Raw genomic sequence first — 12,601 nt, 5'->3', positions numbered from 1 at the left:
TAGGGAATAAACATTACAGTATATATTGTTAACTTAAGGCTTCATTACAATTGAAACACCTCACTCCATGGGCTAGGGAATAAACATTACAGTATATATTGTTAACTGAAGGCTTCATTACAATTGAAACACCTCACTCCATGGGCTAGGGAATAAACATTACAGTATATATTGTTAACTGAAGGCTTCATTACAATTGAAACACCTCACTCCATGGGCTAGGGAATAAACATTACAGTATATATTGTTAACTAAGGCTTCATTACAATTGAAACACCTCACTCCATGGGCTAGGGAATAAACATTACAGTATATATTGTTAACTGAAGGCTTCATTACAATTGAAACACCTCACTCCATGGGCTAGGGAATAAACATTACAGTATATATTGTTAACTAAGGCTTCATTACAATTGAAACACCTCACTCCATGGGCTAGGGAATAAACATTACAGTATATATTGTTAACTAAGCTTCATTACAATTGAAACACCTCACTCCATGGGCTAGGGAATAAACATTACAGTATATATTGTTAACTAAGTCTTCATTACAATTGAAACACCTCACTCCATGGGCTAGGGAATAAACATTACAGTATATATTGTTAACTGAAGGCTTCATTACAATTGAAACACCTCACTCCATGGGCTAGGGAATAAACATTACAGTATATATTGTTAACTAAGGCTTCATTACAATTGAAACACCTCACTCCATGGGCTAGGGAATAAACATTACAGTATATATTGTTAACTTAAGGCTTCATTACAATTGAAACACCTCACTCCATGGGCTAGGGAATAAACATTACAGTATATATTGTTAACTAAAGCTTCATTACAATTGAAACACCTCACTCCATGGGCTAGGGAATAAACATTACAGTATATATTGTTAACTAAGTCTTCATTACAATTGAAACACCTCACTCCATGGGCTAGGGAATAAACATTACAGTATATATTGTTAACTAAAGTCTTCATTACAATTGAAACACCTCACTCCATGGGCTAGGGAATAAACATTACAGTATATATTGTTAACTAAAGTCTTCATTACAATTGAAACACCTCACTCCATGGGCTAGGGAATAAACATTACAGTATATATTGTTAACTTAAGGCTTCATTACAATTGAAACACCTCACTCCATGGGCTAGGGAATAAACATTACAGTATATATTGTTAACTTAAGGCTTCATTACAATTGAAACGCCTCACTCCATGGGCTAGGGAATAAACATTACAGTATATATTGTTAACTTAAGGCTTCATTACAATTGAAACGCCTCACTCCATGGGCTAGGGAATAAACATTACAGTATATATTGTTAACTAAATGCTTCATTACAATTGAAACGCCTCACTCCATGGGCTAGGGAATAAACATTACATTATATATTGTTAACTAAAGGCTTAATTACAATTGAAACGCCTCACTCCATGGGCTAGGGAATAAACATTACGAAACATTTAGTTGGATGAAATACTCTTTGGCAATGAAACACGTCTCTCCGTGTGCTAGGGAATAAACGTTACAATATAGATAGCATATGAAAGGGTTCATGGCAATTGAAACACCTAATTACGTGTGCTTGGGAATAAACTTTACAATACAGAGAGTTGATGAAAGAGTTTATGTCAATTAAAACACGTCACTCCATGGGCTAGGGAATAAACATTACAGTATATATTGTTAACTAAACGCGTTATTACAATTGAAACGCCTCCGTCCATGTGCTAGGGAATAAACATTACAGTATATATTGTTAACTAAAGGCTGTATTACAATTGAAACACCTCACTCCATGGGCTAGGGAATAAACATTACAGTATATATTGTTAACTAAATGCTTCATTACAATTGAAACGCCTCCGTCCATGTAATAGGGAATAAACGTTACAATCCAGATTGCTGTGGTACGGAATGAACGTTACAATGCAATTGCGATAGGCTAAAGAATTTCTGAAAATGATTAAGTAAATAAATAATAATAAGGCATTCACAAGAAAATTCAAATTCGAATTTGTAATGATTTTGGATGGTTCGTCTTCTATTGAATTTCTTAAAAATACTTTATGATAGAACAACTAAACAAATCCTAATAACAGAAAGAAAAACAAAAACCAAACACCTAAACAAATACAAAACGTAATCTCATAACACAAACAAACCTTATAGAAAAACCCAAAACGAAATCTCATAAAACTACTAAACCGTATGAAAAAAAAACCTAAAAAATAATCGCATAAAACGAACACAGTTAAAAATACCCAAAACATAATCTCATAACACAAACAATCCGTTAAAAAAACACCCAAAACAAAATTTCATAACACAAACAAACCGTTAAAAAACACCCAAAACATAATCTCATAACACAAACAAACCGTTAAAAAAACACCCAAAACATAATCTCATAACACAAACAAACCGTTAAAAAAACACCCAAAACATAATCTCATAACACAAACAAACATTTAAACAATCGATGAGATTTCTTACCTCCAGTGCAGCAACATAAAAATGCCAGGAAACTCAAAATAATTCTCATTTTGCCGTTGTGGACGTCGGTTTTTTGAAAGGTCTGACCGTGACAAAATGCCAGATTAAACAAAATAGAACCCACAAAACGTCATTTAGATCTGGATAATAGGTAAAAAAAAGATAAAATATCATATTTTGCTGCTGAGCAAGGCAGCCTTGATTTAGTGCCGGACAAAGCAAGAAAGAAAAAAATAAAAAAAAAATAATGAAAAAAGAACCGCCTCAAACAATCAGCAAACTTTGATGTTTTGGAATACTTTTTTTTCTTAGTAGTAGTAGTAGTAGTAGTAGTAGTAGTAGTAGTAGTAGTAGTAGTAGTAGTAGTAGTAGTAGTAGTAGTAGTAGTAGTAGTAGTAGTAGTAGTAGTAGTGGTAGTTAGTAGTAGTAGTAGTAGTATAGTAGTAGTAGTAGTAGTAGTAGTAGTAGTAGTAGTAGTAGTAGTAGTAGTAGTAGTAGTAGTTAGTAGTAGTAGTAGTAGTTAGTAGTATGTAGTAGTAGTAGTAGTAGTAGAGTAGTAGTAGTAGTAGTAGTAGTAGTAGTAGTAGTAGTAGTAGTAGTAGTAGTAGTAGTAGTAGTAGTAGTAGTAGTAGTAAGTAGTAGTAGAGAGAATGAAGTAGAGAAGAGGAAGAAGAGAGAAGAAGGAAGAAGAAGAAGAAGAAGAAGAAGAAGAAGAAGAAGAAGAAGAAGAAGAAGAAGAAGAAGAAGAAGAAGAAGAAGAAGAAGAAGAAGAAGAAGAAGAAGAAGAAGAAGAAGAAGAGAAGAAGAAGAAGAAGAAAGAAGAAGAAGAAGAAGAAGAAGAAGAAAGAAGAAGAAGAAGAAGAAGAAGAAGAAGAAGAAGAAGAAGAAGAAGAAGAAGAAGAAGAAGAAGAAGAAGAAGAAGAAGAAGAAGAAGAAGAAGAGAAGAAGAAGAAGAAGAAGAAGAAGAAGAAGAAGAAGAAGAAGAAGAAGAAGAAGAAGAAGAAGAAGAAGAAGAAAAGTTAACCGAATAATCGATATGGTATCTATACGGATATTTATCACACCTTTCCCCCTTATTCTTCTGTATAGATAGTATGCGCTTGGCTAAGAAGGTAATAACATTGCCATCCGGAAATACTCGTATAACGGACCAACACACAAAATTGTGTGTATCCATGAACGTTTATAGTCAGGTTAATACAGTTCAGTGAGCATTACTCATAAACGCGGATGGCAAAAAACAATAACAACGACTTGAGTGACGTCATCTTCGAAGTATCTATAGACTTATAGCGACGTGTACTTCTTTCCAGGTCTGATAATCAAAATTGTTATTGTGTCATTGTTGTAGTGGAACTATTTTTCAAACCAAAGCAAAACATTCTCTTTCACATCACTGGTCAATCAAGCCAAAATACTCTTCAACAGTCGTAACGTCACTTCCTTCCTAATGACGCATGGTAACTTAGTAACACTGGCTCTAGACAATCGGAACAATGGCGGACGCCCGTATGAAATTTTTATCCGGCGAGTATAAAGCGTTTCCAGAAGAAAATAAACATAAATTTGATCATGCTTTGACTTTTACACATTCTGATCACAAGGCATATGAAAAGTTCTAGCCAGCATGAAGAATAAAAAGTAATGATTTTCTTTGCTTAAAACCAGGATGGCCGCCGTTGCCGGGCGGTGTGACACCAGACTACTGAATCCAATTGCATCCGGTTATCAGACCTGAAAAAAATGTGCACTTAGACCTATTAGCTCAGTTGATACATCACTCGCTTCACAAGCAAAGAGGCCCGAGATCGACCCCGGATGCGGTTGAGATTGTTTTATGACACCCCCCCCCCCACCTTTCCACCCAACAGTGATTGGGTAGCTGGGTCTGATAAATATGGCTGAAAAATATTTTGCATTAGGATAGCGTCCTATCCAAAGGATGGTAAGCAATTGCAATTGTCCTATTTCACGCTCTTGAAACCGGGATAAACTCCGGTTCCATGAGCCTATGGCTCTGAAGGACTATACCTAAAGTTAATTGAATACAAATCAGTTATCAGATTGAATAAGGTAAGCCACTACTTGGTAACGTTAACATTCTTTATTTGATATGTTTGAGCTTTTATATAGCGCAATATCCACTAAACGTGTTAAACATGGTATCTGGTCCACATCAACATTTAACATTTAGGACAGGACATGACGCCTGTTAGACGACATTACAATTAATGGTAGCGGCCAGGTACTCATTTTACACCTGAGTAGGGTGAAAGAATTTGAGTAAAGATCCTTCTCCAAGGACTCAACTATGCACCGAGCGAGGCTCGAACCAAGGACCTTCCGATCCGAAAGTGAGTCTCCTACAACAAGACCACATATCCGCACAATATTTCGGAACGCTCTCGATGAAGGAGAAATCGACTCAAAGTTAATCTGTGACCCATCGTAATGAACATGATGCTAAAAAAACCCTTGAGCTTTAATTTCTCGCACTATCTACTAAACGTGCTCAAAGCGCTTTGCTAAATAAAAGCAACACGTAACATATAGAACGAGACATGACGCCTGTTAGGCGATAATACAATTATTGCTCAGACAGATACGGCCCTGTAAACGGCCTTGTACTAATTTTACAGCTGAATACTGTGAGGGAATGTGAGTAAAGAGCCTTTTTCCAATGACTCAACCATGCGCCGAGCAAGGCTCTGAACAAGTGTGTATGAAAGGTGGTACAGTCAAGGCAAGAAAGAAAAATACAAAAAACAAAAAAAAAAAACATCCCAAAAAAATAAGTCTACCTTGACTGGGGATCGAACCTCGGACTTTCTGATTACCGGTCAGAGCCTATGTGGCGTAATGTTAATACGTCTGACCGGTAATTACAAGGTCTGAGGTTCGATCCCCAGTCGAGTTCGACTGATTTTTTTGGGATGGTATTTTTTTTTGCTTCGATTTTTCTTTCTTGCCTTGTCTGGCATCTTTCATAGACACTTGTTCAGATCTTTATCTTACTCCAGTTGCTGCTCCCTAGTTTCTTATTTAATTTGTATTAATAAAACTCTCTCCTTACCGATCATTTTCAGTATTTTCCCAAAATGGCAGGCTTACCCAGCAGAAAAATTGATTTTTTAAACTCAACAATTTCTCTACAAAAACAGCGTTATGTTCTTATTAATTAAACAAAGATCATTGTGATGTACAAAATAAATCTGAATAAGAGAAAATGTATAGATAGTGTGTCGTAACAAATGTGACGATTTTGCTGTAGGTGGTAAGGAGAGGGTTAAATACAAAAGACGGTAAAAAATTGTACTTTCTACTCACCTTCAAAAAGTCTATAGTCCAGTTACCAATTCAAACACAGGCAGTGTTTCCATTCCATTGTTGGTTCCAGGTCATTCTTGAATTCTCCCTGTCTCACGTGTTTCACACACACACAGAGACACACACAAATACATACACACACAGACACAAACACACACACACACACACATAAACCCTGTTAATCGGGAAAGGGATTGTTTTCTATTTACGGACTTTCCCAAAACGAGGAGAGAATATAAAGGGATGGGCTCCATACAACGTGTACATATATTCAGGTCTGACATCCGAACCCAATTTTCAGGGCCTAGTTCAACATTGCTGTAATTGCCAATATTCTGCGTAATTTTAAAAAAAAAAAGATTTACATTACAACAACGAGCCCATAATGAATTGGGTTATCAGACCTCCAAATAAATGCACGTCGGGTCCATATGATTTTTTGAAGATATAATTTTTGATCAATAATAGTGAATAAATATTTCATAAAAGTATAGTCATTCAGAGCCATTGAGCCCGTAGAGCCGGACTTTATCCCGGTTTCTATAGCGTGAAACGGACAATATAAATTGCTTGCAATCTATCCTTTAGATTGGACGCTGAATCTAACAGACTCAGTTACCCATTCACTGCTGGGTGGACAAGGGGGTGGGGGGGGGGGGAAGAAATAAAATCTCGACTGCACCCAAGATGGATCTCGGTCCCCTTGCGTGGGAGGCGAGTGCACTACCAACTGAGCTTCCGGGGCAACCATAAAGTTTTAAAAGTCGTAGCAAAGTTTGGATGAACAAAGATGTAGGTAGTATCGTAGGGAGTGTGTCTATTTTGCTATTTAAAAAAAAGAAGAAACAACAACAAAAAATACAAAAAATACAAACAGAAAATAGTCCTTAAGCTTTTATATAGAGCAATATCCACTAAACATGCTCAAAGCGCTTTACAAAGGGTCGCTGACCAACAGACACATGAAACATGTAGAACGAGACATGGCGTCTGCTGTTAGGCGATATTACAATTTTCCCAACAGAGACAACGCTGTTAACGGCCAGATATCATTTTACACCTGAGGACGGTGAGATAATGTGAGAAAGGAGCCTTTTCTAAGGACTCAACTATGCGCTGAGCGAGGAAGGATCGAGCCCAGGACCTTCGGATCAAAAAGCGAGTGTCATACACGAAGACCACATAGCCGCTATAGTCGATAACGTGATGGTTTAATCGCCTACATCTGCCATTATAACATTTAAAGCTGGATGTGGACCGTAGTCATCATTAACTTATAGTCTGACCGTGGCCTTCGTAATCTCATGGCTTGACACTGACCAACAACTGACGTCAAAAGACACGTCTTTGGCAACAAAAGAAAACAGATAGTGACTTGTATTCAATAGTTCAACCGACGGAATCACTTGTTTTCTTGACCACTACTAACGACAACTCACTACGCGTTTTACAAACCTAAAAATAAAGTCAAAATTGTTGGTTTTAGTGTCTGACTTTCAGTTAACGATGGCTACGGCGAGACACTAAAGCCAATAGGATTCAGTAGTCTGATTTCACGTCGCCCGGGAACGGCGGCCATATTGGTTCTAAACAAAGAAAATCATTACTTTTTATTCTTTATGCTGGCTAGAACTTTTCATATGCCTTGTGATCAGAATGTGTAAAAGTCAAAACATGATCAAATTTATGGGTTTTTTTTTCTCCTCTGGATACGTTTTTATGCTCGCCGGGGAAATATTTCATACGGGCGTCAGCCATTGTTCCGATAGTTTAGAGCCAGTGTTACTAAGTTATTATGCGTCATTTGGATGGAAGTGACGTTACAATTGTTGAAGAATATAAGGATATATATTTTGACGTCATTTTTAGATTTGTGCAAGGCCTAATGGGTTGTTGTCAGTAGAGCTCAAGGAAACAAGTGATTCCATTGGTTGAACTATTGAATACAACTCACGATTTGTTTTCCTTTATGGCAAAAGACTTGTCGTTTGACGTCACTTTGTTGGTCAGTGTCAGGCTATAAGTTTACGAAAGCGACGTGTAGACATGATTTTCACCGAATAAACGATTTCTCAAATAATAGACGTACGCCCATTCATTCAATGTTTTGAGACTGTCATGGAACCAGTAAAAAATTCAATAGGCTTCAACAGTCGTGACGTCACTTGCTTAGTATTGACGCATAGTAACCGAGTAACTGGTTCTAAACTATATAAACAATCGGAACAATGGCGAGCACCCTTATGAAATATTTCTCCGACGATCATAAAAGTGTATCCAGAGGAGAAAAATCTGATCATGTTTTGACTTATACACATTCTGATCACAAGACATATGAAAAAGGTTCTAGCCAGCATCAAGAATAAACAGTTCAGATTTTCTTTGTTTAGAAACAAGCTGATCGTTGCTGGGCGGACGTGACATCAGACTATTGAATCGCATTGGTCACCCTGAATCCTGGAACCGTCCGCTGATAAAAAGGACAGGGCGTTATCGCAATGATGTTGTCAACCTAGATGATACTGGATTTTTATGATCACAATTTAGGAAGTCATTTGACCAAACCTATCATTTAATATACCATCCATATCTAACATACAGTACAGTACAATACAATGGGATACAATACAACACAATGTAATACAATACAATAGATAGTATGCGCTTGGCTAAGAAGCTCATAACATTGCAATCCGGAAGTATAACGGAGCAACACACAAAACTGTGTGTATCCATAAAAGTTTATAGTCGGGTTAAAAGAGTTCAGTGAGCATTACTCATAAACGTGGATGGCAAAAAACAATAACATCATCTTAGAACTATCCATACCTAATAACAGCTAAAAATAGCCAATAGTATTGCCTTTGATGCCCCTATCACAGTGATACAAAAACGGATATATGCATTAGTAAGATATAAAGTACAGGATACCAATAGGATTCAATAGTCTGATTTCACGCCGCCTGGCAACGGCGGCCATCTTGGTTCTAAACAAAGAAAATCATTACTTTTTATTCTTCATGCTGGCTAGAACTTTTCATATGTCTTGTGATCAGAATGGGTAAAAGTCTAAACATGATCAAATGTATGTGTTTTTTTTTTCTTCTGGATACGCTTTATACTCGCCGGAGAAATATTTCATACGGGCGTCCGCCATTGTTCCGATAGTTTAGAGCCAGAGTTACTAAGTTACCATGCGTCATTAGGAAGGAAGTGACGTTACGACTGTTGAAGCGTATTATAAAACAAACATAATTTACAGGCAGAGTTGTCGTACCAGTAAGATCGTGACGGGTTCGAGCGTAGCCATCGTTATGTTATAGCCTGACACTGTAGCCATCGTTATGTTACAGCCTGACACTGTAGCCATCGTTATGTTATAGCCTGATACTGAAATCCAAAAGGACTGGCAGTTTGACGTCATTATTTGGTTTTTGCACCGCCTAGTGAGTTGTCGTTAGTAGAGCTCATAGAAACACGTTTTCATTTTTTTATTTTTATTTTTTATTTTAGGTTACGCTTGCACACTAAGGTCATATCACATTTTCATTGGTTGAACTATTGAATTCAACTCACGACTTGTTTTCTTTTGTAGCAAAAGACTGGCATCTTGACGTCATGTTTTGGTCAGTATCAGGCCATAACTTTACGAAGGCCACGGTTCGAGCCCCCATCGCTGCGGCGAAGTTTTTATTCTCTGTTGTCTTCTGCGTTCCAACTCACTTCATGTCTTGCGATTATAAATATAAATTGTTCACAAAATTCAAACTTAAAGTGATCTAATTCCCTTTTAAACACAGTTCTTAAATACGGAATGAGATTAGCGGAAGAGTAGCGTCCCTTAATTGGACGTCACCCATAGTCTGTAACGTCACCGGCGGAAAAGTTATTAGAGAGAGAACGTCATGTTGATTGTGCGCATGCGTCTCTCGTCCTTGGAGCGATGACGAGAGACGCATGCCCACAACCAACATGACGTTCTCTCTTTAATAACTTTTCCGCCGGTGACGTCACAGACTATGGGTGACGTCCAACCAAGGGACGCTACTCTTCCGCTAATCTCATTCCCTATACGTTGACATTTCTCTCAGTTCTTGAAGAGGCGTGGAAAGAGTTCCATTTATCTACGGTCCTGAAAATTAAAGAGTGGGGACGTTATTGAGGTTGATCACCGGTCTTTGAAGATTAAAAAGACCCCACCTCTTGTTGACGTCAAAACCGCATATTTGAAGAACATTCTGTAGATTCGTCCAAGAAATAACGAATGTATCCAAATTCCAGTTCAATAGACACACAGATAAACACGCCTCTCGGACAGTCTTCATAATGTAAACAATGGCAGTGCTTGGTTAACATATCAAATTACATAGGTTTTACTATCGATGGAATGTGTCTATTTGAAATACTCACTGTTCTACCGCTTGATTAATGTAACCAACACAGAAAACTAGATATGTGTAAACTTAAACGTTTATCATTTGATCTAGAAAATCGCGTGATAACTAGTCACCCATTTGGCGGTATAAAACAAATCAATAACGATGATCAAAGACAGGTCAATTTCATTCACGTCATTGTCAAAAACAATCAACTAATGTTTGTTTGAGGACATGTGAAGGGTTGTCACAAATTATAGATAGTATGCGCTTGGCTAAGAAGCTCAAAACATTGCCATCCGGAAGTATAACGGACTAACACACAAAACTGTGTGTATCCATGAACGTTTATAGTCATGTTAATACAGTTCAGTTAGCATTACTCATAAACGTGGATCGCAAAAAAACAATAACAAAGACCTGTGTGGCGTCATCTTTGAACTATCTATATTATGTTTTGATTGGCCAACAACCTGTTTGTTAATTCAATGACCAGAGAGAGCATTGCCAAACCATCCAGGATAGGGCGACGTTAACTCACTCGGTTCTTTGTTATTGTCTTTTAGCCTGACATTTTTTTAATGTGTAGTTCTCACTAAATTGTATCAATAAGAAAAAAATAAACTTGAGCTTTTATATAGCGCAATATCCACTAAACGTGCTCAAAGCGCTTTACAAGGGGTCCCTGGCCAACAGCAACACATAACATGTAGGACGAGACATGACGCCTGTCAGGCGATATTAAAAATTTTTGGGACAGAGACAACGCTGTTAACGGTCCAGTACTCATTTTACATCTGAGTACGGTGAAAGAATGTGAGTAAAGAGCCTTCTCCAAGGACTCAACTATGCACCGAGCGAGGCTCGAACCCAGGACCTTCCGATCCGAAAGCGAGTGTCATACCACTAGACCACATTGCCGCACAATAAGACAATCGATAGTTCGAAGTTGACGTCACTCAGGTCTTTGTTATTGTTTTATTGCCATCCGCGTTTATGAGTAATGCTCACTGAGCTGTATTAACCTGGCTATAAACGTTCATGGATACACACAATTTTGTGTGTTGGTCCGTTACAGTTCCGGATGGCAATGTTATGAGCTTCTTAGCCAAGCGCATACTATCTATAAACGTTTAAGGATTCACGTTGTTTTGTGTGTTGGAACAGTATGTGTTACAGTGAATGACATAATCAGTCGGATGGTGAAGAGGCTTGAACTGAGATATTGCCAAGTTTAGTTAGAAGGTCATTTTTTATCATAAATGAGCTGTTGTCATAAATGATTAAATCAACCCTTTTTGTACATCTTCGGGAAATATCTAAGCTTAATTTCACTTCTAAATATTGTTTAAAGTTGAAAAGGTATGAAATTTGAGAAAAGTTGCTGGATACCTTTCCCATACATCTGACCATAAATTCATGAAAAATCACTCGATTTACTTCAAATAAAGATTAAAATGCTCCGGGGAGCATATTCTTTCAGAAAATACATAAAATTGCAAATCGACAATTTTCACCTTCCGCCTGATTATGTCATACACTGACATATATGGTTGGCGGTGGTTTTTATTTTCTTAACTAAAGCATTTCATACTATTCGATTAGGTTAATACTATTTAGTCAATGCACGAGCTCAAATTTTCTTGTTATTGTCACAAGACGGAAGATTATCATTCAGCTTGGCTAGCTATCATTGATGCTATGCGTTTAGGTGAAGTACTCACAACATCGACCATCCGGATATAAAGTTCCAGTACACAAAACTTGCTGTAATATTCGGCGCTTGTGAGAACTAATCAAGAAAACGGCGGTCTAAAAACACCAAATAAAAAGAGTTGAGTGACGTCAATTTTGTTTCTCCCAGCGATAAGACTGATCGTGGTCATCGTTAACGTATAGCCTGACACTATAACCGACTCAACCCCTAGTTTGACGTTATTTCTAGGTTTGTGGACCGCCTAGTGAGTTGTCATTAGTAATGGTCAAGGAAATGAGCGATTCCATTTGTTGAACTGTTGAACACAATTCACGATTTGTCTTCCTTTGTGGCCAAAGACTTGTTGTTTTTTTTTGGCGTCATTTGTTGCTCAGTGTCGGGCTATAAAATTAAGATGCCTACAGAGTGATTTATCGTAGCCATCATTAACTTATAGATTGGCACTAGAACCGTAGCCATCGTTATCTTATAGACCGGCACTAAAACCGTAGCCATCGTTATGTTATAGCCTGAAACTGAAAACCAAAAGGACTGGTATTTTGACGTCATTATTTGCTCTTTGCACCGCCTAGTGAGTTGTCGTTAGTAGTGCTCATGGAAACAAGTGGTCCTATTGGTTAAACTATTAAATACAACTCACGACTTGTTTTCTTTTGTGGCCAAAGACTGGTC

The sequence above is a fragment of the Berghia stephanieae genome, chromosome 15, assembly GCF_034508935.2.
Source record: "Berghia stephanieae isolate SIO BIC M18660-M18661 chromosome 15, UCSD_Bste_1.3, whole genome shotgun sequence".
NCBI classification, from domain to species: domain Eukaryota; kingdom Metazoa; phylum Mollusca; class Gastropoda; order Nudibranchia; family Aeolidiidae; genus Berghia; species Berghia stephanieae.
The sequence above is the reverse complement of the archived record's forward strand: the minus strand, read 5'-3'. Positions refer to the sequence as shown.